This window comes from Eretmochelys imbricata, chromosome 4, assembly GCF_965152235.1.
Source record: "Eretmochelys imbricata isolate rEreImb1 chromosome 4, rEreImb1.hap1, whole genome shotgun sequence".
NCBI classification, from domain to species: Eukaryota; Metazoa; Chordata; order Testudines; family Cheloniidae; genus Eretmochelys; species Eretmochelys imbricata.
This window is the reverse complement of record NC_135575.1, coordinates 26,611,320-26,636,224: the sequence shown is the minus strand read 5'-3', so window position 1 is coordinate 26,636,224 and position 24,905 is coordinate 26,611,320. Positions and strand designations below refer to the sequence as shown.

The 24,905-nt window shown below is 40.3% G+C and overlaps 1 protein-coding gene across 2 annotated transcripts in view; it reads right to left on the bottom strand.

Moving 5' to 3' along the window:
* GRID2 (glutamate ionotropic receptor delta type subunit 2) overlaps positions 1 to 24,905 on the bottom strand; it is a 1,026,718-nt gene that overhangs the window by 354,294 nt on the left and 647,519 nt on the right. The window lies entirely within an intron of this gene.

The window sequence follows — 24,905 nt, the reverse complement described above, 5'->3', positions numbered from 1 at the left end:
AGGCATAACAGAGGAAAATAGTTTTCAGTTGATTCAGAAGAAAATGAAATAATTTTTGCTTTAACACTGTGTGGTGAGATGGAGCAGAAGAAAGAATGGCAAAGAATCAGTGCATTCAGACAAGATACCCACTGTCTCAGACTGACCAGATTTAGAAATCTCCAAACCAGGACCCCTTCTCAATGTTCACCTGTCTTGGATGTGTGAGTGGGAAGGAAATGGGGAGATTCTGGTCATCCAGATTAAAAAATTTGGGGATTAAAAAAATAGAGGAATAGGTGGGAAAAGATATTTTTGAGAGAGAGAGAGCGGAATGTGTCATTGTGGCAGTTTTGGGAGACTACATGTAAAGAATGACCTACTCTTGCCTCTATTTTGACAGGTCCCTTGCTGTCCCCTCCCACTTCTGCCCCTGCCCTCATCTTCTATCTTGTCAGTGAAACATATTCCAAAAGCTGTCTTTGTGGTGGGCCCAAAATGCTACCTACCTCCCCTTCTTTCTTGATTCTTCTGTGCTATCATTCATTGGAAAGATTCACTCAGGGGAGGAACAAAGAGAAAGAAGAAGAGAAGGAGAGTTGGGTGGGCTGGCAATGTCATGAGCCCAATAAAGAGGCAGCTACAGGATCTGACTTTCACACCTAAGTAGGAAGTGTGGAGGAGGAAGCAGAGGAGGGAAAATCATAGAAGAATGTCAAAAATGGCTGGATATCTCAGTTCATTCTACTAGTTTCAAATGAACAGGCACTGCAAACCAAACCAAGCCAAGCCAATCTTGGTTATCTGATAACCCTACCGATATTGGCTTTAAAACAGCAAGCACCTAGAACTGCTATAAATCACAGAGGAAGGAATCCAGGTATTGTCATGCTACTTTGTGAAAGCATAAAACAACACTGACATAGTGGTAGATGAATGGTAGTGGTTTATTGTTATTGAGGCCTGGAGAGATGTACATCACTGATTTTTGGCATTGGGATGATTGTAATTTATATAATACTATGTACAAAGGAGACAGATTTAACTGGTTACTAATCTTAAGAGAGGTAAGAGTCCCAGAACTGAAAAACCACCACCATTAACCCAGAGGCATTGGAACTGGGGTCAGCTCTCGCTTGCTACATTGATGGACAGTACAGGAAATTCTAAACTAGAGATAGACTAAAAGCAGTTTCTGGGCAGCTACATATACATAGTCCTTAGATAGGAAACTCTCTCCAGTGCTGAGATGATCATCTGGGGAAATGAGATTGCTGTGTCAATGTATCTCTGGGTAAATTTAAACATTATTTGTAGTAATTCATGACCTAATACTGAATGTAGATACAGTGCACTGTATTCTCCATGTTATTATACTGGTTCTACTATTTTGTCAGGTTATTTTGGTTGGTCCTACTGATGAGTCAGTGGCAAGGGGCTCCCCATTTATCTTTGAGAAGTGTTAGGTGTGGTATTTCCTGGATTTTGTCAAGAAGGTTTCTCACGTATAATGCCTGATATTAAGAGGTGAGATATTAGAGAGGACTCTTTGCTTGTTACTTTCATGGCCTCTATTTTTATTCTTATTGTTCGATTCAGCTGTACATCAACTACCCTGTGGAAGAGTTTAACCACACAGGAGCACAGAGAAGCAACTGAGAAGCAGAGAGCTAGTGCCAAGCTACACAGTGTTTGTGCATTAGCTGCACAAGTCAAGCACACAAGCTTACTCATTCATCATCACAAGCAGAACAGGAAAGAGATGCTCCCTTTGTAAGAAACTCCTTCCTCATCATTCAGCCAGGAGAGAGACTGCCTGCCTCTGAGCTGCCATGTTATCTATGGTGCAAGCTCAGCCATGTCAGATGACAAGGGGTGGTGTGTGTAGCCAATGACCACATCTGGGGATTCAGCAACAGCCCTCTGTGTAACTGAGGTGTGGTTGAGCGTGCCATACACCTGATGAATGAGCTGCTCATCTTATGCTGGTCTATCAAGAGGACTTTCAAGACCCCCCCACAGAGTACCCCACAACTACTGAATGATTAAAATGGGCTTCCCTGAGCCCTTCTGTCATTTTTTCTTTTTTGTTTGTTTTGAGTAACACGTCTCTGTTTCTACTCCCTACTTTGTATTTTGAATTTTTTCCCGTCTTTATTGTACCACTTGTGTATTCAGGAATAATAATATATCATTTTGACATTTTGTTGAATTCCCCACAGTAGACTTTTATGACACACCTCCAGGGACAAGATAGAACTGAACACTGAAATGATGTGAAGCAACATAGCACGCAACCTGGCTGTCATTGGTCTGATCAGATATCATGTATTAAATCAGTTGAAAAATAACCAATAATAAGAGAAGAGAGAGGTTGGAAATTGAGGGAGTAGTAATAGTCCCAGTGCTTGTAAACAAGCACTGCCTCACAAAGAAAAATTCCTAGTACTGTCATGCCATAGAAAGTTAAAGACTAAATTCAGAAAAATTCAAAAGAAACATTTTTAGTTGTAATTTGCAGATTTGTTGAAATCAACACATTCTGCAGGAACATGTCAATTCTGATGAATTGCTGCCAGAAACCAGGCAGATTTTCAACAGACTCTTACCTGCCAGACAGTTTTCAAAACCTGCCTGGTGCCTACCTTGCTCCTCAGCAGCCTGCTTGGTGGGCTGATGGGGAGCCAAGAGCCCAAAAGCCCTAGCTCCTAGGTTCGGGGTTCCTTAGAAGTCCAGGCTTCCAGGCTACAGGACAGCTTCCCAGATGGACTACCCTGAAGCCAGGGCTCTGACTAGAGATGAGCAGAGAATGGTAATTCCAATTTGTGGAGAATTTGGGGGTTTTACTCCGAATTGGAATGTAAACCAAATTTTGAACTCTTTAAATCCTCCATGAAACAGAGATACCATTCGTTGCCCAGCTCTAATTAAGATATGGGTGAATAATTGATTTTTTAGTACTGAAAAAAATTGGGGGGGGTCCCAAATCAAATTGGAAAAGTCAGTTTTGGGTCAAATGAAATAATTTATTTGATTCAAAACATTTTGTTTCTACACCTTTTCAAGGGCTAGATTACAAAATTGCAGAAGGAGGAGGAGATAATAGTAGTACATCCCTTATAAGCTGTAGCCTAGTAGTTAAGGCACTCGCCTGAGGTATGGGAGATCAGGGTTCAATTCCCCTCTCTACCTGATGTGAAGATGGAATTTGAACTTGGGTTTCTGACATTACAGGAGAGTGTCATGGCTTCCGTGTATCTCTTAACATAACAGATTAGGAAATACCCACATCAGAGCATCTGTGGCTGGGGCACTGTCCTGAAATACCAGAGACTCAAGTTCCAATCCCTTCTCCACATCAGGAACAGGGGGCACACTGTGTGGGTCTCCCACATCCCAGGACACTGGGCTAAAACTTACAAGGGAGGGATTGGTATCACCACACTCCTCCTTCTCTGGCTATTTTCTGAATGGCATCTCAGTCCCAACACTTTTTTTTTGGCTAAAAGTATTTGGTGCATTTGTACATATTCATGGAAAGTTTTGGTGCCCCCTAAAATAGATTTTTGGCAAATTTAATATTTGCTGAAAATAACGCACCCAGCTCTAATTAAAAAGCAAAACCAGGATGATTACTGCTATATATCGGAGGCACTGGTTGTTCTCATTTTGATCTACCTTATCTTCTATTTCAAAGTTGGTTTCTGACCTATTTGACTCTTTATATACAATACAGTCAGCTTTTTAACCTTCAGTCAGCCAGGACATCTTCAGCAGATCAAGACCTTTGAGGTTCACTTTTTAAAAATTACATACTGCTACAAATACGACACATATTTGTTCAAACTTCAGCCCCCCCCAGCACCTCACTACAAATACCTCTGACCTGTAGCCAATGAGAGAGATAAGGTGGGTGAGCTAATATCTTTCATTGGACCAAATTCTGTTGGTGGAAGGAAAAATTGTTGAATGTCATAAAGTTCCTCCTCGGGTCTGGGAAGGTAACCAGAGTGGCCAAGCTAAGCACAAAGTCGACAGATTAGGAAGAAGGGGCTCACACATGTTATAGGAGAACTTTTAAAATGAAGTGGGCAATTAACATCTCTGCAGTTTTAGAAAAAAGGACTCACATTCTTCGTGAATTCTCATTGTTTTAGGAATTCGCTTTGCCCTGAAGTCTGTCAGAGAAGAGTTTAGATTTCAGTATCTTTTCCCCTTTGTTTTTTTTAGGGTTGAAGGTGACTGTTTGAGAGGTTGATCATGGGGTTAGGAAAGTTTCTGAAGAGGTGGGTTTTCTACCATAAAAGATAGTCTTGTGGTCAAGTAATCAGATTGGGAGTCAGGAGATGAGGATTTAATTATTTGCTCTGCCACAGAGTTCCTGTGTGACCTTGGGCAACAATCTCTCCGGAAGAAATCCTGAACCCACTGAAATCAATGCCCTTGACTTTCTACTGAGTTTTCAGTTTTGTTCATTTAAGGAGTCAATTGCATCTTCACGGGGGAGGGAAGAGAGCAAATAAGAATGCCTTAATGAACAGAGAGATATTAGAAGCAAAGAACATTTCTGGTTCAAATTAAACCTCAGTACTCCTAACTAAAAGGCCACGTAATAAGGTCATGGAGGTCATGTAATAAAGCTGCTTTGAAACTATTTTTTATGACGCCTGTGTTCACAAACATAAAGCATTTTTTCGGCATCTGAGGGGATGATCCACTAAAGGAAGAATATCATTTCTTTGTGGTCTAGGGAAACATCTTCCTGCATACCCAGTGAGCTGGCCTGAACTCTGTGTTTTGTGGAAGGGGGCAAAGGAATGTATAAACCGATACGTTCCATGAGAGCGAGGGCAGTAATTAAAAGGAATCTGATACCTGTAAGTTAAAACAAATTGGTAAAGGGCAGTGTCATAAATATACAGGGAAGGTAAACACCTTTAAATCCCCCCTGGCCAGAGGAAAAACCCCTTCACCTGTGAAGGATTAAGAAGCTAAGACAACCTCGCTGGCACCTGACCAAAATGACCAATGAGGAGACAAGATACTTTCAAAGCTGGAGAGGGGGAAAACAAAGGGTTCACTGTCTGTGAGTTGTTTTTGCTGGGACCAGAGCAGGAATGCAGGTCAGAACTCCTGTAAAGGGCTAATAAGCAATCTAGTTAGATATGCGTTAGATTCGGTTTTGTTTAAATGACTGATAAAATAAGTTGTGCTGAATGGAATGTAGATTCCTGTTTTTGTGTCTTTTTGTAACTTAAGGTTTTGCCTAGAGGGATTCTCTATGTTTTGAATCTGATTACCCTTTAAGGTATTTACCATCCTGATTTTACAGAAGTGATTCTTTTACTTTTTCTTCAATTAAAATTCTTCTTTTAAGAACCTGATTGCTTTTTCCTTGTTCTTAAGATCCAAGAGTTTGGGTCTGTGTTCACCTATGCAAATTGGTGAGGATTTTTATCAAGCCTTCCCCAGGAAAGGGGGTATAGGGCTTGGGGGGATTTGGGGGGCAAAGACGTATCCAAATGGGCTCTTTCCCTGTTATATATCTGTTAGACGCTTGGTGGTGGCAGCAATAAAGTCCAAGGGCAAAAGGTAAAATAGTTTGTACCTTGGGGAAGTTTTAACCTAAGCTGGTAAAAATAAGCTTAGGGGGTTTTTCATGCAGGTCCCCACATCTGTACCCTAGAGGTCAGAGTGGGGAAGGAACCTTGGCAGGTTAGGGAGTTTAATAACCCTAACCTTTGGGTACTGTGCAGCTTTGGAACTCATCTGCCCATCTTGCTGGCTTTGTGACAGAAAGTAGTGCTCTGCACACATAAAAGGGACAGACTGGAAATTTCCATATGAGACAGAAAGCAGGTGATGGTGTTGTTTATGCAACTCACATCTTAGGGTAAAATTGAACTAAACTATAGTATGCATTCATAATGAGGGCTGGAAAGCCCATGAAAAATGAAATCCTTCACAAGTATTAAATGAAACAATTAACTCTTTCCTAGCCATAGATGAGCCCATGCAGGTATGTAAACAGTGTCCAAACACTTCCACAGCTTTCTGTGCTGCATGGAGTGATACGTATCATCAGCTTGGTGGACTTGCCTTGAAATCCTGCAACCCTGAAAAATCAATATGTTAATAACCTGGAATCAGGTTTGAATCTCAAACATGAGAAGCTCTTTGTTTTATTTTTCTCACTGAAATACATCTGCCTGACATTCACAGCCAAAGCAGCAATATTAAATAAAAGACCCGGTGCTGCTGAGCGGACATTTCTTTCACACCATTGGGTGTCTGGCAATCCACAGCAACCTTATTGTGCAGGGAGCACAACAGTGTCATGGTATAACTAAAGTATTCAGGGAATGATTTTTCTTCCTCTCTCTTTCCAGCCCAGTTGTGAGTTCAGATACACTGCCAAATATGTATTGCCATATCACGTAACTCTTCAACACCAAACATCAAAGTGTCATTTTAGCAGGCCAATTTTATATTGGGATTTAACGGCCAAATCCTTAGATAGAGTAAATTAGCATGGCTCCATTGAAGCCAGTGAAGCAATAATGCATTATACCACCTGAGGATTTGTCCCAGTGGAGGTTACTCTTTATGTCCTACTAAAGCAGCCACACAAACAGTTCAACCTGAAAGGCAAATTTTGTGAAAAGACAAAGAGCAATAACGAACACAAAGATCCCAATTCTGCCACTTTACCTACACACTGAGAAGTAGTTAAATGAGCTGTCCTGTTGAAATCTATGAGAATACTTGCATAAGGGCTACTCAGTGGGAGTACGGGAGGCAGACCCTTAGGACAGGCAGTTCTGCTTATAAGAGGTCAGAAGTATCCACAGTATTGATATTAAGTAATATTCTTATAATCTTTGCAACTTTAGAATTGGGGAATCACACAGCTACTTACAAACTTAGGTAGTAACCTCAAACTCTAGCAATTTCTCAGACTGCCTATTAAAATCAATGCTGCACTGCATTGTGAAGAAGGGATTCCACTTGGTCAAACGTGAATGCCATTGAGCCAATGTGCAACATCATGGCTGAAACAAAGTATTTTTCTTCTTCTAAAGGACTTGAGTACACAACGGGATAGATTTTGCAGAGAGCAGAGATATGCTGTCAAGAAGACAAGTGATGAGCAAAGACAAACCATCTGTCACTGGCAGTAACTCCAGAATCTTTGGAAGAACCTGACGATCACTTCTTCTCTTATCATTCACTCTCAAACCATCTAAGGGCTACATATAAGAATCTGAAGCAAACCAGCAACACTGCCAACACAGAAGCTTCTTTCATTTGTAATAGTAATAATAATAAACTCGTACAAATAGCTCCTCTACAAACAGAACTGGTAATTTAATGGAATAATATAGAAAATTAACTGTTTTGTTCTCCACTGTACCTGGTGGTTTAGCTTTATTTTCATAGCTCTGTACACAGTATGTCCAAAAGCATGTACTGAATACCCGGAATGCTATATAGATTCAATTACCAACAGACTCACCAGCAGTACTAACAGATATTTTAGTTTAACTAGGATTGCCAAATGGGAAGTTGTTTTCCTCTATAAGGCTAGAATCAATTATACCTTAATCCAGTCAACCGGTACTTAACTTTAAGTGAAACACTACACATATGCTCTAATTTAAGCACATGCTTAAATTCTTTGCTGGATAGGGGCTTTAATGATCAACTCATAGTGTGGGAAGGGATACTTCAAATATAAAATGGTGCTGGTAAGTCTTCTTCAGTATTACAAGTACCATTCTCTGTGGTAAAACTAGGCCCCAAACTACTTCTGAGGCTCTTTTTTTCTTTTTAACTATGACCAACTACAGTAGTATCATTCATCATGACCCAAGACATTTGTCCATAAAATGAGTGAAACCCATGGGATTGGAAGGTACAGCTTTTTCAGTTGGTGGCACACAACTACAGAACTATTCCCCTGAAGGGTCATAACAACTGCTAATTTCTCTGCCTTTAAAATCAAATGCAGATTCCAACTTTTCACAACAACATTTCCATAATCTCTCTCTCACACACACACATGCACGCATACACACATGAGGGAGAGAGAAAAAGCTTGTGTATATGACATATTGCTCATAAAATGTTCTCAGGTACTATGCTGGTGGGAGCTGTAAAAAGCAAGTGTGGAGTATAAAAGTATAAAAGATGCCTAAATGACTTAGGAGCATAAGTCCTACTGAAAGTCAATGAAACTTGTGTTTCCAAGTAACGTAAGCACTTTGGAAAATCCTACCTTCAACAGCTAAACAGAAAGATAATACTGATACCTGTTAAATCAGGTCATAAGTAGGGCTTCTCTTAGCCACTTCTTTCTTGCTTCTCCCAACAAGGTCATGATAATGCAGTGAGTTTCAAGACCCATTAACATGGAAGGCAGAGTAGGATAAACAGGATCCAGAAACCAACGGTGGCAGTTATAAATTAAACTGAATATGGACAGATCAAGATACATATATAACAGCTAATTATCTGTGAGAAATAAGTGGAAATTCAATATTCAAGGACTGTGTTATCTTATTGTCTTTTTCTTCCTTTGGATTAGATGTACACATCCATTTTTTCCTTTTAAGCAATGCTCACTGCTGTCATTTGTCATCACTAAACCTCAATTTTTAGCACAATTAAAGCAGATTTCATGTTGCTATCCATGGCATTAATGAACCCACAACACAAATATTACAATTCATTGACTATCTAAATTGCTGAACCATAGTTCAATGCATTTTTGCTACAAATACCTACTGCCAAGTCAATTCAGCGCTGTAAGACTCCAAAATACAACGTAATCTTTGGTCATGCCAGAGAGACTTTGCACAGAAGTGCTTACTGGCCAGATCTACAAACTGTGACAGTACCATGGCACATACATTGAAAGTATGAAGCTCCATTTCTTTATGTTATAGTGTGAATGGATATGACCTGGAACCTCATCTGGTCTTTCTTTCTTTTTTTTAATCAAACCAATTTTTTCATCCTGATTAAAGTCAGTGGATAGCATCACAAAATCCCCTGTCCTGGATCTGTCTGGCATGGAAATTATTTTAAATGCTGTCTTAGTTGAATTTTCCCCATGAGTTTATCATGGACCCAAACGCTCTACTATCCTCATCCAAACATCTACTATCTACAGTAACACCCCATGCTTTCGGCACTGTAGTCTGAGCTCCACTCTTCCAGCTGGAAGACTACTAAACCATTTGCATCCAAGACTATGAGCCACTGCAGCCAATGTTATTTCATAGAACAATGTGCTGTAATCACTCTTTTGTAGACAGATCTTCATATCCCTCTCCCCACTTACCTTCCCCAAGGACATATCGATCTGTTGACCTCTGAGATTCAGCCAAAAAAAATGATCCGTCCTTGTGTGTGAGGCAGAAGGTGCACATTTAAGAAAAATAAAACCAATAGAACCTAAGTATCATTTTCTAACATACACTTGATTAAAGAGTGGTGACTTGACTATTTTGAGCACCCGCAGCAATTGCCTGTAGTGTAGATGGTTCTTGTGGCAGTGATGTGGAAACTAGAAGATGAAAGCACAAGCCTATTCAGTAGATAATGAGCAGAAGGAAAGAGGAAGAGAGATGATAAAAAGCTGAAGACCAGTTTATCTGATTTGAAGACAGAAAAGAAAAGCAATGAGATACACCGAGTTATCCCCATGTCCATACATATTGCAAGGGATGCATTCTCCTGCTGCAGGGGCTGTGTTTGGAATCCCAGTCTATGTCTGTTTCCCTCTGCCCTGCCCCCTAGCTGCTAAATTCACTGAACTGGTGACTATTATCAGGCTCCCTGTCCCAGCACTTCCTGCTGGTGTCATAAATATAAAGTGAAATCCCTCCTGGCCAGAGGAAAAACCCCTTCACCTGTAAAGGGTTAAGAAGCTAGGATAACCTCGCTGGCACCTGACCAAAATGACCAATAGGGAGACAAGATACTTTCAAAGCTGGAGGGAGGGAGAAAAAGTCTCTCTCTGTCTGGTTTTTTTTTTTTTTGGCCTGGACCAGAGCAGGAATGCAGGTGAGAACTCCTGTAAAGGGCTAGTAAGCAATCTAGTTAGATATGCATTAGATTCTGTTTTGTTTAAATGGCTGATAAAATAAGTTGTGCTGAATGGAATGTAAATTCCTGGTTTTGTGTCTTTTTGTAACTTCAGGTTTTGCCTAGAGGGATTGTCTGTGTTTTGAATCTGATTACCCTGTAAGGTATTTACCATCCTGATTTTACAGAGGTGATTCTTTTACTTTTTCTTCAATTAAAATTCTTCTTCTAAGAACCTGATTGCTTTTTCCTTGTTCTTAAGATCCAAGGGTTTGGGTCTGTGTTCACAGACGCAAATTGGTGAGGATTTTTATCAAGCCTTCCCCAGGAAAGGAGGTGTAGGGTTTGGGAGGATTTGGTGGGGGGGGAGACATTTCCAAGCGGGCTCTTTCCCTGTTATATATTTGTTAGACGCTTGGTGGTGGCAGCAATAAAGTCCAAGGGCAAAAGGTAAAATAGTTTGTACCTTGGGGAAGTTTTAACCTAAGCTGGTAAAAATAAGCTTAGGGGGGGTTTTCATGCAGGTCCCCACATCTGTACCCTAGAATTCAGAGTGGGGAAGGAACCTTGACAGCTGGTGTCACAGCAAGACCTTTTCTTTGTCTCTTCTCTCAGCCCTTCAGCTTCTCAGTGGGAAAATGGGTCACTGATCCATAAAGCTCATTTTTGCACCGCAGAAACTGAAGTTCACAAAAATTTCTCTTTACTATAGTCAGTATGTTTGGAATCTAACTTTAATCTCTGTCCAATTCCAAACTCCACACAAAACCCCCAAAACGTGACAGTGGTTGTTTGTTTTATTATGAAGTACTTGCAATCCAGACCTGTATTCTGATCCCTTGAGTTTACTTCCATGCAAAAGGAAGTACAGTAAGGCCTCGATTTACACTGTGGTTATGTTCTTAAAAAAACACCGTGCAAACAGAAATCATGTAAAAAGATACCAAGGGTCTATGGGAAATAAGTATTTAGGTTCCAGGCTCACAAGATGACCTTCCTAATGTATATAATACAGTACAGTACTACAGGGTTTATTAAAACATTTTTAATGAAATTTAAACTTACTACAGTACAGGTACTAACCTTTCCTAATGTTGAGGATGAGTCTGATACAGTATCAGCATTATCATCATGTTGTTGAAGTCAGAACTCTGAGTGTTCATCTGGGGTGTCTGGGGAAGCTGGGGAGTGTGGAGCAGTAGGGTAGGCCCTGACTTTGGGTGGGTGGGCAATGACGGGGGCAGGGGAGGGGAGGTAGGAGGGATGAGGGCAGGAAGGATCAGGGCCAGCTCCCACTCATCCCCTCCAGCTGGCCTGGTGGGCGGCCATGGACGCTCTGGCAAGGGGCCTCCCAAGGCATGCACCTGGGAGCAGGGGGTTGGGGTGCGGGGGCTTGCACAGCTCTGCCCACTCCCTCAGCTCTTCTGCCAGAAAGCAGTGTCGAGGGCTTGCCCCACTCCACCCTGCGGTCCTGCCGGGGAGCGGGGTCAGGATATGGTGGGCTTACCCCACTCCACCTGCCCAACATTACTGCCAGAGAGCAGGCAAGCCTCCGTGCCCTGACCCCACTCCCCCGCAGGAGCTCCGGGCAGAGTGGGGTGAACCCTGGACCACGCTCCCCGGCTGGAGCATCAGGTGGGTGGGCAGAGCGGGGCAAGCCCCCATGCCCTGACTGCAGCTGGGGCTGGGGGGCCCTTGGCCAGAGTTTCCATGCCCCCCACCCAACACCGGCTGGAAGGGGTGAGGGGAGAGGTGCCCAATCCCTCCCCCATCCTCATCATTGCCCGCCCGCCCACCCACCCAAAGTCAAGTCCACCCAAGTGTCGGGTCCTGCCTACGCCACTGATTTGTGCATCTTGGAAAACGCATTGCACCATGTAAAAGTGAATCCCTACTGAGTACAAAAATAAAGGGTCACAATTAATTGACCATGCATAACTGAAACTATCCAAAAAAACCCAACAAAACAAAAACAAAAAACAAGAAAACCCCACCACCAAACAATCATGTAAATCAAGGCCTGATTGTACTGTATTGTGGGTGCAAGTTGCAAGAAAACTTCCCAAGGGTTATTGCTACCCAATCCCCAATCAATAAAAATCAAGCTTCTAAATCACTTTGGAAAACAAGTTTAGTTCATTATACTTTGTATTTTCAGTCTCCCTCCTAGAGACAATTGGGGTGGCAGTGTTTTTAATCCTTTTCAATTCAATTTGACTCATGAAAGTTTTATATCTCTTTTGAAAGGAAAAAGAATTAGCCTCACTTTTCAAAAGACCTGATCAGTTTTCCCTTTATTTCAGATTTATTTCAAAACAAGATAGCTTTAAACTAAAGGAAATTGGGTCATTCTACTAAATAATTAGGCTTATATTGACTTGGCTTGCCATTCTAATTATATTTGAAAAAGTCCAAGCTCTAGGGAAGAATTCGTCTCCCAAATTTTACTGGTATTTTAAGAGAAATGGAGACAGTTCAAATGATACAATGCCTTATGTTGCAGGCATATATGAAAGTAACTCAAAAGTTAGATGTTCAATCAGAGTAAATAATGTCACTAATATCACCATAATCATCAACTAGAGAGATTGTGAACACAAAATCCTTTTTGCCTGGAATCACTTGTGCATTCTGGGTATTGCACTCCGAAAGTGTTTCAGAAGAATTAAATACTATATGCATACAGTAGAAATCACACCTAAAAATATGCACAACTCTTTGAAAAATGTACCTGTTATATGACAAACTTTAAGTAGCAGCATTAAACAATTTAAGGATTTAAACATTATCTCTCATTTCATCTCAAGAATCATGTTTTTTCTCATAGATTAAAATTTAGCTCTTGCGATCTACTATCACCATTTTTAATAGAAAAAGTATGATTGTTCCAATGAAAAACTTGTAACAAAGAACTGTTAGGGAAAGTATTGGCCTACTCTTAAGTACTTTGTCTGAAATCAAAGCAATATGCATATCATTATGTTGCCTGTTGAAGTGACAGATGGCAAATGTAGAAGAACAGCATTTCTCACCAATCACCACTGTACTGCACTCCTGTGGGAGCTGCAGGTTTCAAAGAAATAATTAATACCTCAAAACCCCTGTCAAGGTTCCTTCCCCACTCTGAAATCTAAGGTACAGATGTGGGGACCTGCATGAAAACCTCCGAAGCTTACTTTTACCAGCTTAGGTTAAAACTTCCCCCAGGTACAAACTATTTTACCTTTTGCCCTTCGACTTTCGCTGCCACCACCAAACGTCTAACACCAGTTACTGGGAACGAGTCCATTTGGAAACATCTTTCCCCCCAAAATCCTTCCAAATCTTACACCGCCTTTCCTGGGGAAGTTTTGATAAAAATCCTCACCAATTTGCATAGGTGACCACAGACCCAAACCCTTGGATCTTAAGAACAATGAAAAAGCATTCAGTTTCTTAAAAGAAGAATTTTAGTAGAAAAAAAGTAAAAAGAATCACCTCTGTAAAATCAGGATGGTAAATCAGGGTAATTAGATTCAAAACATAGAGAATCCCTCTAGGCAAAACCTTAACTTACAAAAAGACACAAAAAAAGGAATATCTATTCCATTCAGCACAGCTTATTCTCTCAGCCATTTAATGAAATCAGAATCTAACGCATATCTAGCTAGATTACTTACTAAGTTCTAAGACTCCATTCCTGTTCTGTCCCTGGCAAAAGCATCACACAGACAGAGAGAGAGACAGAGAGCTTTGTTTCTCCCTCCCCCCAGCTTTTGAAAGTATCTTGTCTCCTCATTCGTCATTTTGGTCAGGTGCCAGCAAGGTTATCCTAGCTTCTTAACCCTTTACAGGTGAAAGGGTTTTTCCTCTGGCCAGGAGGGATTTTAAAGGTGTTTACCCTTCCCTTTATATTTATGACAACCCCATACAAATTATAGACTTTGTTTAGCTGAGGCATAGTTTCCTGATTGTGCCTCTTATTTTCTTGTAGAAATGCCTCAGAATCTTTTCTAAAAGATGCTAGAATTCTGTTCTATTTGTGATGGAAGAGCATTTTATTCAGTTCAAATAGTACTTGGAGAGGTCTGCATTCCATCTTTATGCCTACCCAGAGATATCAGTTCTGTTTATATTTTGTGCTAAACTCTTGTCAGTCCAGAGCTAGAAGACAAACAGAAAGGCTATGGACTTGGCTGGCTGGACCAAGCATGGTCTCTAATCCAAATTGGTTGCTCTAACTTGCCACAGAGATAGAGGAGAACAGAAGAAGCAAGGATTCCCTCAAGAGATTAAATCCAGGTGGGAGCCGTTAGTGAATCCTCACCTTTCTGAGAATGGGTTAGAACTGGAAAATTTCCCAAAGTGATGGAATAAATAACCAGGAGCTGTCTTCTGAGAGAAGCAATTCTGGATGGGAGGCTGCAGCTAAGTCTTCCGTTAAATTAGGAGTGTAGCCTAGTGGATAGACTGGATCGGGACTTGGGTTCTATTCCCATCTCTACCGTTGTCCTGCTGCGTGGCCCAGAGACACAGTATATAACAAATGCATATGCGTTTACATGACTTCTCTGACAGGTATTTGTTGGCATTACTATGGCAGTCATCACTATCATATGTGGGCACGTCTTGGCTCTCTCTTGCAGACACCAAAGCCATAGTGATGACTGTCATAATAATGCCAACACATATCTACCAGAGAAGTCATGTAAATACACATTAATTTCTTGTATATTATCTAATTATACATCTATGTGCATACATATACAGAACTATATAATTATTTATAATGATCTCTAAATATAGCTGTCACTTCATTAAGAAAATGAATAATGAAAAGCACAGATATTGAACTTGAAAACCCCACACACCTGAAACAGATTCCCCACCTGGTTTAGATTGGCATAGCTGCACTCACTTCAGGGAAAGGAAATAAAATGACTGAAACAAATAAAGCCATGTGAATCTTGTTCTACAAGAAAGGAATCATATTATCTGATATTTCTATCTGAAATGATAGGTCTGGTATTTTTGAATGAAGACTGGATTTCTGCATGTCCTCTCACCTACCCTGATTTTATACCAGGGTAACATGACTGATTTACTCCTGATTTACCTCAGTTTAAGTGAGAGAGAATCAGTTCTGCACAAGCAGAAAGTCAGGAACAGAAGTCAAAGCAAATGATATAAATGGAGTTTGAGGAGGAATTTGAAGAGAATGAAGACAACTAGTGCAAAGGAAGAGGGCTGTGGTCCAGAAAGCTGTCAGCATGGTCTGCCTGACATATGATATTCCTCCCCTTCCTGTCCATAGTTTTAAAACCTTCTCCCACCCTCTTCCCCCCGGGTCTCCTCTCTAAGTGCTCTTAGTGTTATTTCAGGAATGGTCGACCTCCCAGCCTCTTTCAGCAGAATCTCTCACACTAGAAATCACTGAAGTCATTTATCTCTAAGGCAGATATATGGATGGGGGGCAACTTGGTTTGGCCCTTCACATTTTTACAACAGCAGCAATTTATTATACAAAAGTTCTCTAACTGTTGACAGTGGCAGACATGCTTGTGGTCCATAGTGAACTGGCAGGTTAGATGGTGGTGGCTTCTCCTTGTTTCCAGCTAATTCTTTATAGAAGCGCTTGGACTCCTCTGGAAGCGACCACAAACAAAGATGAGGAACTAACCTAGCTTCCTACGTTAGGGGCCCCTGCCATATAGAGAAGGAAGAAAGGAAACAGGAGTCACCCCTAGGGACTGGAGCTGCCAGCTGAAGGGGATGCTCAGGGAAAGTGGGCGTTAGTACAAGAAAGCAGCATCCTGGGCAGCACATAGAGAAGATTAGGGGACCAGGCAATCATGCAGAATGTGAAAGGGAGCATGTGCCCATGACCAGGTGGCTGGGAAATATGTGCAGGAGAGCATGGGGAGAGAAAGGAACAGAACAAATGAGACTCAAATGAGAAAACAACAGGATACAGTGTGAGTATTCAAAAAAGGACAAAATATTTATCAGTTTATGGGCAGCTAATTTTCATATATACTTTCTAACGTTTCCTTCCCATGTAGGCAACTGCTATAGTAGTTGTAGTTGGGATGTTGCACAATCAGAAATGGAATTATAATTGGTAGACCAGTAGGGAGCTTGTCGAAGGAATGCTCTCTCAAGACAAAGCCATGATGAAAAGTGTGAGAATGCCTGCTGCACTGTGAACCAAAAATAAATGAACTGCAGTGTTTAAAAAAAAAAAAAAATTCCTATGGTCATCTCAGAGACTTGCTGATTGCTTCTTGTCACGAGTGTACAATGTCCCCTACCCTGCACAACTGTTTTTTAAGCCAGTGATTGAGTGTGTTATGCAAAGGTTCATGTTATAAGAAAAGGTTTTTAATAGTCCTTTATAAAGCTGGTACCCAGACCACAGTAGCCTGAAATCTTAGGACCACAGTCACAAATCTGAAAATGTTGTCAAACAAGGGGCTTTACAGAAGCTCATATGATAATTTGTTTACAGTAGCTTCTGTGACGCTGGCAGGCCAGATACCAGGTCTTGCCCAGGCTGCAGGCATTTGCTAAGAACTGACAACCTCCTAGTTGGAGACCAGACCACATCACCTGTATGTTACTTCTGCTCAAAATAGGTATTAATCTTATAAAAATTTTTAGGGTATAGGAAATGCTTATATGTTGCTGCAGGTAGTAATCTCACTTGTAATATCTACAGCCCATGTTATAAGATAATATTTAAATGTTTGCTCTGTAACTATAAAAATGTTTGCTCTGAAACTGTAATCACTCCTCCCTTCCCAGTCAGAAGAGAAACATTACCAAGGCTGAAATACTAGTTTGCCACAAGAGGTGTTATCTCCTGCCCAACAAAAGAAGGCCCCGTAGATACCAGGCAAACCATTGTGGAACATCAGACACCAAAAGGCTTTGTTAATTGCTCCCCCAACATCCAGGAAGAGGAGAGACACACGTGAAGTTGTGTCCCATCATCTTGAACTTTGGGGGAAGGGAATACAAATCCCTGATAAGAAGAAACTGCATCTTTTTTGTTGTTTAGAGTCTCTGGCCCTTCAGAGTTCAAACTGAAGCCAGAGATCTTCTGGGGCTGCTTTCTGGGGCTGCTCTGAAAGATACTTTGAGCAGGCAGATCACTACAATTCTGTCATGCTTAAGATTTAGATGGTAACTTGTGTGTGTATGTTTGCTTGCTTTAACCTGTAGGTAACTCGGATTCCTTTTTCCTAGTGAACAAACCTTTAGATAGTTTATTACAGGATTGGCTGCAAGCATTGCCTTTAGCGTAGGATCTAGAGTACCTAGAGCTACCTAAATGTGGGGTGATTTTTGGTGCAAGTGACCATTTATTATTAAGTTCAGTTTGTCTGGGTGGCAAGATAGAGGAGAGTTTAAGAGGACTGCCTGTGACTCCATGGTAGGACTTTGATAGTAATCCAGGAGATCATATTTATTACTAGCTTAGTGAAATCTAATTATAGAACGCACAACCCACATTTGAGATGTCTGTCCTCTGTTTGACAGTCTGTCCTGAGGTAGGCACTCATGGTCATGAGCCACCCCAGACAGCATGACAGCTTGATGCAATTTGTCCCCCTCTACCACCAACACCCAGTTTCTGCTCTTGTATAACAAAATAATAGAGTGGGGAAGGATGGTCCAATGGCTTCTGCATGGCTGAGTATAACAATACTCACCTAGAAGGCAACTACTAGCAAACAGGAATAAACATTAAACACTTGAAATTAAACCAGTCGCTTTGGCGTCACTCTTTTGTTCTGAGGTGCTAAACAGTTGTACTGGTTTTTTAGAGGTTGCAGGCATGCGAGCACCACCACACTATTCCAAGGCATTTAAGGCAGCAATCTTTTGAAGGAGAAATAAATATAAAATACAGACATTGGATTTGCAATTGAAAATCAAAGGCTGAACTAATTTTTTTTCATTATTATAATGTGAACATTTTAGGGCTGCATTTTCAGAAGTGATCAGTCAGATTTTCCTTAATAGGAGCTGCTGGAGGCTGAGCAATTTTGCAAATCTGCCCATTCCATTCAGGTAATGGATGGAGCATGAAGCTTTTTCTAAAATCTGGTCCTTATTGCACCAGGGACACATTTTGCATAGTTTATTAGGGACAAAGCAACAATAAAAGGGGACTCTGGTTTCACTTTCATTGCCCCCAGTTTTGTAAACTTGAATTTAGATCCATTTATAAAAGAGTTGGGGAAGAAACAGTTGCAAATCTTCCGGTTTAGAGCATAAAGCAGCATATTTTTTCTTCTTCACTCTTTTCTTTCAGGATATTCCCAGTCCAGCATAAATTCAGTATTACTGAAACAGAAAGTATTTCATTTCCAATCACAGACATCATTAATGAAGGCCACTGTTCGAGTGACAAAATGTCACTAAACCCATCAGTTTTTTCCCCTTTTCAGCTTTACAGTGGCCCTTTGCCTGTCAATTTCGCATGTCTGAGAACAACAGTGGCAGAGGTTCAAAAGAGATAGCCAGTGTTTCTGACTTGAACACCAACTTAGTATTCAGCTCCTCTCTAAATAAGAAGGCTGAAAGCATTTTGTCTAGTAATAGGAGTTCAAGAATCAAAAGCAGTTTAATAAAGTTCTAACAGGCTGTGTTTGCTAACTGTAGGCTTGAGGCTGCCTAAAGAAAATCCCTCTAAAAAGCACAGGAACTGAAATAAAATCTGGGTTCTAAACTTTAAAAAAAAAATAAAATGTAACATACAAGTGCAATAATAAGGGTGAAAGCCCCCAAATAAACCTTTATTTGAGCTTTTGATTATTATAACTGCAAAATGGATCCATTAGTAATGAAACTGTGTTAGCCTAAGGATATTTTTGTCACCGGAAGCCCAGGAGGTCTGTACAAGACCTCAGTAAGTCTGTTAGATTCTGCATGGATCAAAACACTTAGCTTCCTTCATGATAAACCCTGTAATCTTTCATATTAAAGTCAAACCTAGTTTTAAGGACAGGTTTCAGAGTAGCAGCCATGTTAGCCTGTATCCACAAAAAGAAAAGGAGTACTTGTGGCACCTTAGAGACTAACAAATTTATTTGAGCCTAAGCTTTCATGAGCTACAGTTCACTTCATCGGATGCATGTAGTGGAAAATACAGTGGGGAGATTTTATATACATAGAGAACATGAAACAATGGGTGTTACCATACAGACTGTAACAAGAGTGATCAGGTAAGGTGAGTTATTACCAGCAGGAGATCACTCTTTTTACAGTCTGTATGGTGGCACCCATTGTTTCATGTTCTCTGTGTATATAAAATCTCCTCACTGTATTTCCCATGACATGCATCCGATGAAGTGAGCTATAGCTCATGAAAGCTTATGCTCAAATAAATTTGTTTGTCTCTAAGGTGCCACAAGTACGCCTGTTCTTTTTGCTAGTTTTAAGGAGGATTTCATATTATCCCATCACCTATAAAATGTAGAAACTTAATCCCTTAATTCCATACAGTTTTATCTTAATAAATTGATGGTACATCACGTTTGTCCTTCCGTCAAATACACAACACCAGAGTCAAGTCTCAACTTCTACTACAGTAACTGGCCAGAGATTTGTTAACATCATTTCAGAGTTGTGACTGTGCACTATGTCTTAAAACCACTGAAGCATCCTTGATCTACTGCATTAAGAGTTACTAATGGCAAAAGTTGAAGATGCATTCTACACTGCAGGTTAAAAGGGATGCCGCCATATTTGAACATCTGGTGCTTGTTACGTGTTTTCTGAAGTACATTGACTCAGCAGAAACTAACAGAGGTTAAATGAATTGTACAGCCCTAGAGACAAAGTAGGGAATATATAAACACAATTTTTTTTGTTATTAAGGTCAGGTGAAATTCAAGAGACCAGGAATAGATTCAATAACTAAGAGACAGGAATAGCAATTCATATGAGGACACTGTAAAATACTGTAATTACTGTGGTAGAATGCTATGGTTAATATGGTAAAATGTTGGTAACTCTGTTAGATTAAAGATGGACTCAAATCAAAATGCCTGATCCAAACCACCCGAAGTTTAGGGTTTTTAAAATCTGGATCCAAACTCTGCAAACAGTACCTATTTTTATAATGGGCTCATGGACTCCCCGGATATAAACACCTCCAAAATTCTGGACTCCTGGATGTTTGAAAGCTGGATCCAGATGCAAAGTTTGCAGCTTGAGACCACCTCCAATGTGGATGGATGTTAACGGAACTGCAATTACATTACAATCATGGTAACAATGAAGAAGAACTAGTATAAGTTTATACATCTATACAAACATTTGAAAGTTTCAAGACCTTAGCAGCTGCTAAAGTTCTAAGTCTTGGTTGTTTTAAGGAGGGGCGGGGGGGACCTTTTTCTAGAACTTGCACAGTTTTTAAAGGATGGAAAAAATGCACAAAGAAGTTCACCACTACACCATAATCTGAACCTTCTTTACAGTTCTTTAATAATTGAATGGAACCACACTACTAAAAATTGTTTCCCCACACTTTTCACCATGGCTTGGAATTACTGTATGTCTTTTTCTGTTTATTTCCCAAAGAGGATTAGTTTGGATTCTTGTTACCAGATGTTAAAGGTGATCTTCAAGATTTGGAGGGAAAAGGGGGAAGAAGATTGCAAGATTCCAGAACAGGGAAAAGCATATAGCCATTGTTAAAAAAAACATAATTAGAAAGCTTAAAGGCATTAAGCACTACCTCAGAAAGATGAGATGAAAACTTGAAAATGAAAGACCTTTCAACCATCACACGTTTGCAAGAACCACTCCATTCTAAACCAGGACTCCAATTGTACTTTTTATGGTAATTCAGGCATCCATTAGTCAGAGAATTAGGGAGAGAAACTAGGATATCTCTACATATCAGATATTTTAGGAATGTAGGACCTGATGCTATAAAGATTTATAAATCTGTAAGTTTACTCACAAGAGAAGTCCAGCTGAAGTTAATGGTTTTCCTCCCCTCCTGTCAGCTTAGGTAATCCACCTCCCCAAGAGGTGATAGCTAGGTTGATGGGAGAATTCTCCCATCGAACTAGCGCTGTCTACACCAGCGGCTAGGTCAGTTTAACTGGGTTGCTCAGGGGTGTGAAAATTATACTGACCTAATTTCCTAGTCTAGAGCAGACCTAAGAGGATACCATTTCTTCTGTATTCAGTGGGGGTTGGGAGAGGGTGGATTTTCTGTTCATAGAACAATGTGTATCATGTCTTAACAGGAGAGACAATGAACAATTAAACACATGAATAAAATCTCTAAGTAACAACAAAAAAACAAATTTGGAGTCATTTTCTGCTCCAGTACAATAGACACTTGTACTTAGAAACTTATGAATACTGTGACATCTCATGCCTGCTGCCATTCCTACAAAATACCATCATCTGAAAATGGTTATGCAGCTTATGAGCACTGATTAGTGGCTGCTGTACAAAAACATGCTCATTTTACTATTACCTTATACTGATGTATGAAATCACAAGGTAACATTATGGCTAAGAACATACAGGCCCTTACATTGAGTCCATTTATCAAAATGCCTGTCAGTGACTGGGGATGTGGACAATCATACAGAATAGATGGAGCAGGGGTCAGGCCTAGGGCTTAGGGCAGGCATCGGGTCTAGTGGTTAGTGCAGGTGTCAGTAGCCAGGATTCAGAGCCCATCGTCCGAACCGGAATCAGAGGCCAGATGCCAGAGCAAAGTCAGAAGTCAGGAATTGGAACACAGAGTCAGAACTGGGTTACATGGAATGAGGCAAGGCAGATCAGGAGCTCTCTCAGCCATGGGTGAACACTTTGAACAGCTGCTGTTGGGTTTAAGAGCCCATCTGCTGACTCTTCCAATCAATCAGGTGCCGTACCCAGTTAGGCAGCCTACTACAGGCCAGCTGTTCTTGTTAGGATGCCCAGAGACTGGCTCTGCTGCAGGCCCTGATTCCTGCCAGTAACGCCCCCCTCGAGGGCACCTCCAGGGGCCGGTTTCTCAGTGTACTTCAGATGGAACTCTTGTAATACCAACGTCGACGCTAATGATGTAGCTACACTGGTTATTGATATTAGAAGCCATTTGAGTAGAGAATATTTATATTAATTGGGAAATTAGTTAGTTATCTGGCAATGCTTAAGCAACTCTTCACCAAACTCAGGAAAAGAGGAACCTCTCTGAAGACTGGTAAGAAGAAAAGACAATGAATTATTTAATGACTATACAAGTTTGAAGACTCTCTTTAAGAATTCATTAAGTTTAAAAAAAGACTACTTTAAGAATTTGAAAAGTTTTGTATGTGACATAAGGGTAATTAATTGAAGCAGAAATTCAATTCCTTTTAAACCCTGATAAAATTGAAGAAATATCTCAGAAAATGAACTAAATAAAAAGAGTTAAAAAACTCTAACTTTAAAGATATTCTGAGAATTTCCTGCCACAGAGACAGAGGAAGTACAACTATCAAATTGAGGAATAATTATAACCTTACTTCATGTGCAGTAGCAGACTACATATTTATGAGCGGAAATGTTACTAAGAGCCAATAAAAGGATGACAGCAGCAAATTTGAATCCAACCTAGCCTCCACAAGGTGTATTTTCCTCCTTCCATGAAATTAGAGAAGAGAGAGGATTATATAACTCTCTGAACTGTGTACCAAGCAACACTCTGCTCCTATCCTAAACTTTACAGCACTCACCACAGCTCACATTCTGTTCATCTCTTGAAGCAAGCGGTAGCTGCACCATTATAGCTAAGAAAAGCAAAGCAGCATCAGGAAGCAGCCACTGTCCACTTCAGCACTGCTTCTGCAATATGATATTACCAGGACTTCAAGAAGGGCTGGTGAGATGGAAGTTACTTGAAGCATTGCCACATAATTAGATTTAAACTGTAAACTAATGATTGATATTGAAATGCTACTGTAATTTAAGATATTAACAGCTTCTCCTGTTAAAACACCAAATGGTTTACACCATGTATTCCTGGCAAGGAGACAGACACTAACAGTGAAATTCTAGGATTTAATTCAGATTTAAGATTCTTAATATTAATTAAGTTGCCTGTTTTAAGATACACTCCTTGAATGCCTTCTTTGGCATAACTGATTTAAATACTTCATTTGATATCATAGTATTTAGATAAGAATACTCACTTTTACCCATTTATAAACTGTTTCATTTATCCATGATCATTGATAAACCAAACAGGACTCAGTTATCCTTTAACAAGTTATTTTGCCCATTGAAGGGCCAAAATCCATGTGCTGTTTATGTAAAAATCTGATACAGGCTGTATCCGTCAGCTCTTTTATACAGGTCCAAAGTCCAGAGTTTGGTCAAGAGGCCCAGTATACAATGAACAATATCAGCTAAGAGAAGCAGAACAAACAAAAGACAACCTTGCTTTTTACTAGATCTGCTTGGTCAGCAAAATGCCAGATGGGAGCAGTAACTGGCACTCTTATCTGAAGCTGCAAACAGACCAAAGGAATGAAAGAAGCCCATTATGGTTGTGTCCACTCCTCTGGCAGAGGAGGTAGCCATGCTCTCCCCACACACCAACCTTGAGTTTATGGAAGAGGTTTAAGCATATCAGTATGAGATATGGCATTCTCCTCCCCTCCCCAGATATCAGTGTCTGCCTTCAGAAGCACAAATGGGCAACTTGAAAGACAATTTCTATTGCCATATACTTTTCAATGTTTTTCTGCTTTAACCCCCAGGTATGTCCATGTTGGGCAATCAGAGGGGCTACTTCATTCCTGTGGACCCCAAATCAGAATTCAACATATATGTTTTATACTAACACACTTTATACATGGTTTAAAATTAAATTAAATTGTGAGTAAAATTAAATTAATTGTATGTTACTTGTTAACCTGAAACCATGGGCGGAGACATTATGTAATCTTTGACTACTGGCTACTGTGCTTATCTTGTCTTGCTGCTAGATCTATCCAGGGGCTTGGGACCACCTACCTCATCACTTTTCCTCCACCCATGGAAAATCCATATAATCCACTATAATCAATTGTTTGGCAGTGTCTCTGAGCCTAATAAGCAAGGTGACACTCAGCCAGCGCTGTGCTTAATAAACCCACATGCTTGATTCTACATGGTGTCCATTTTGTTCCTCCACCCATCTATATAAACTGTTTTTGTTACCTATGAAAAACTAATATACGACTCACTAATAATTTTGGGGAATAATATTCTTTGGTCTTAATTTACTAAGAGATGAGTGCCAAAGGTGTAATCTCTAACAAAAGCTCTTCACAGAGAGACATATGGAAGAGATTGTTACTGAAGTAACCATTTTTTATTGTTTGTGTTCTGTTAGGTTTAATTTGTTTAATATTTCATTTTCTTTAATAAAAATAGAAATAATTAATCATTGTTATTACTTTGCTTGTTTTTAATCAAGGCATCCCATAAGGCATGGCAAAGAATCCCATGTATCTTGGTGCATGACTGAGTGAGAAATAGTCTGATTAGAAAGATCTCAATATAGGAGACATGAGTTCTCTGTTCTGAGATTGTCAGGGCTCCTATGATTGGATTTTGATGCTTAACAGAAGGAAGATAATTTCCTGGCTTTACTTTGGGAATGAATGCTATGACAGCTATGAGGACTACTTGTCTCAAGTAGGAGTTGAATACTGAGTCTCATCAGAGAAAGCATCCAACATCAAAAGCCATCCAACTGGAGACAGCAGCTGTCACAAGGTTTACTTTAAGAGATAGGAAGTACAACGACTTCCTAAAGGGGTTCAATCTGGATAGTGCTGCAAGGAGCAGAATCAGATTCCAAGGTG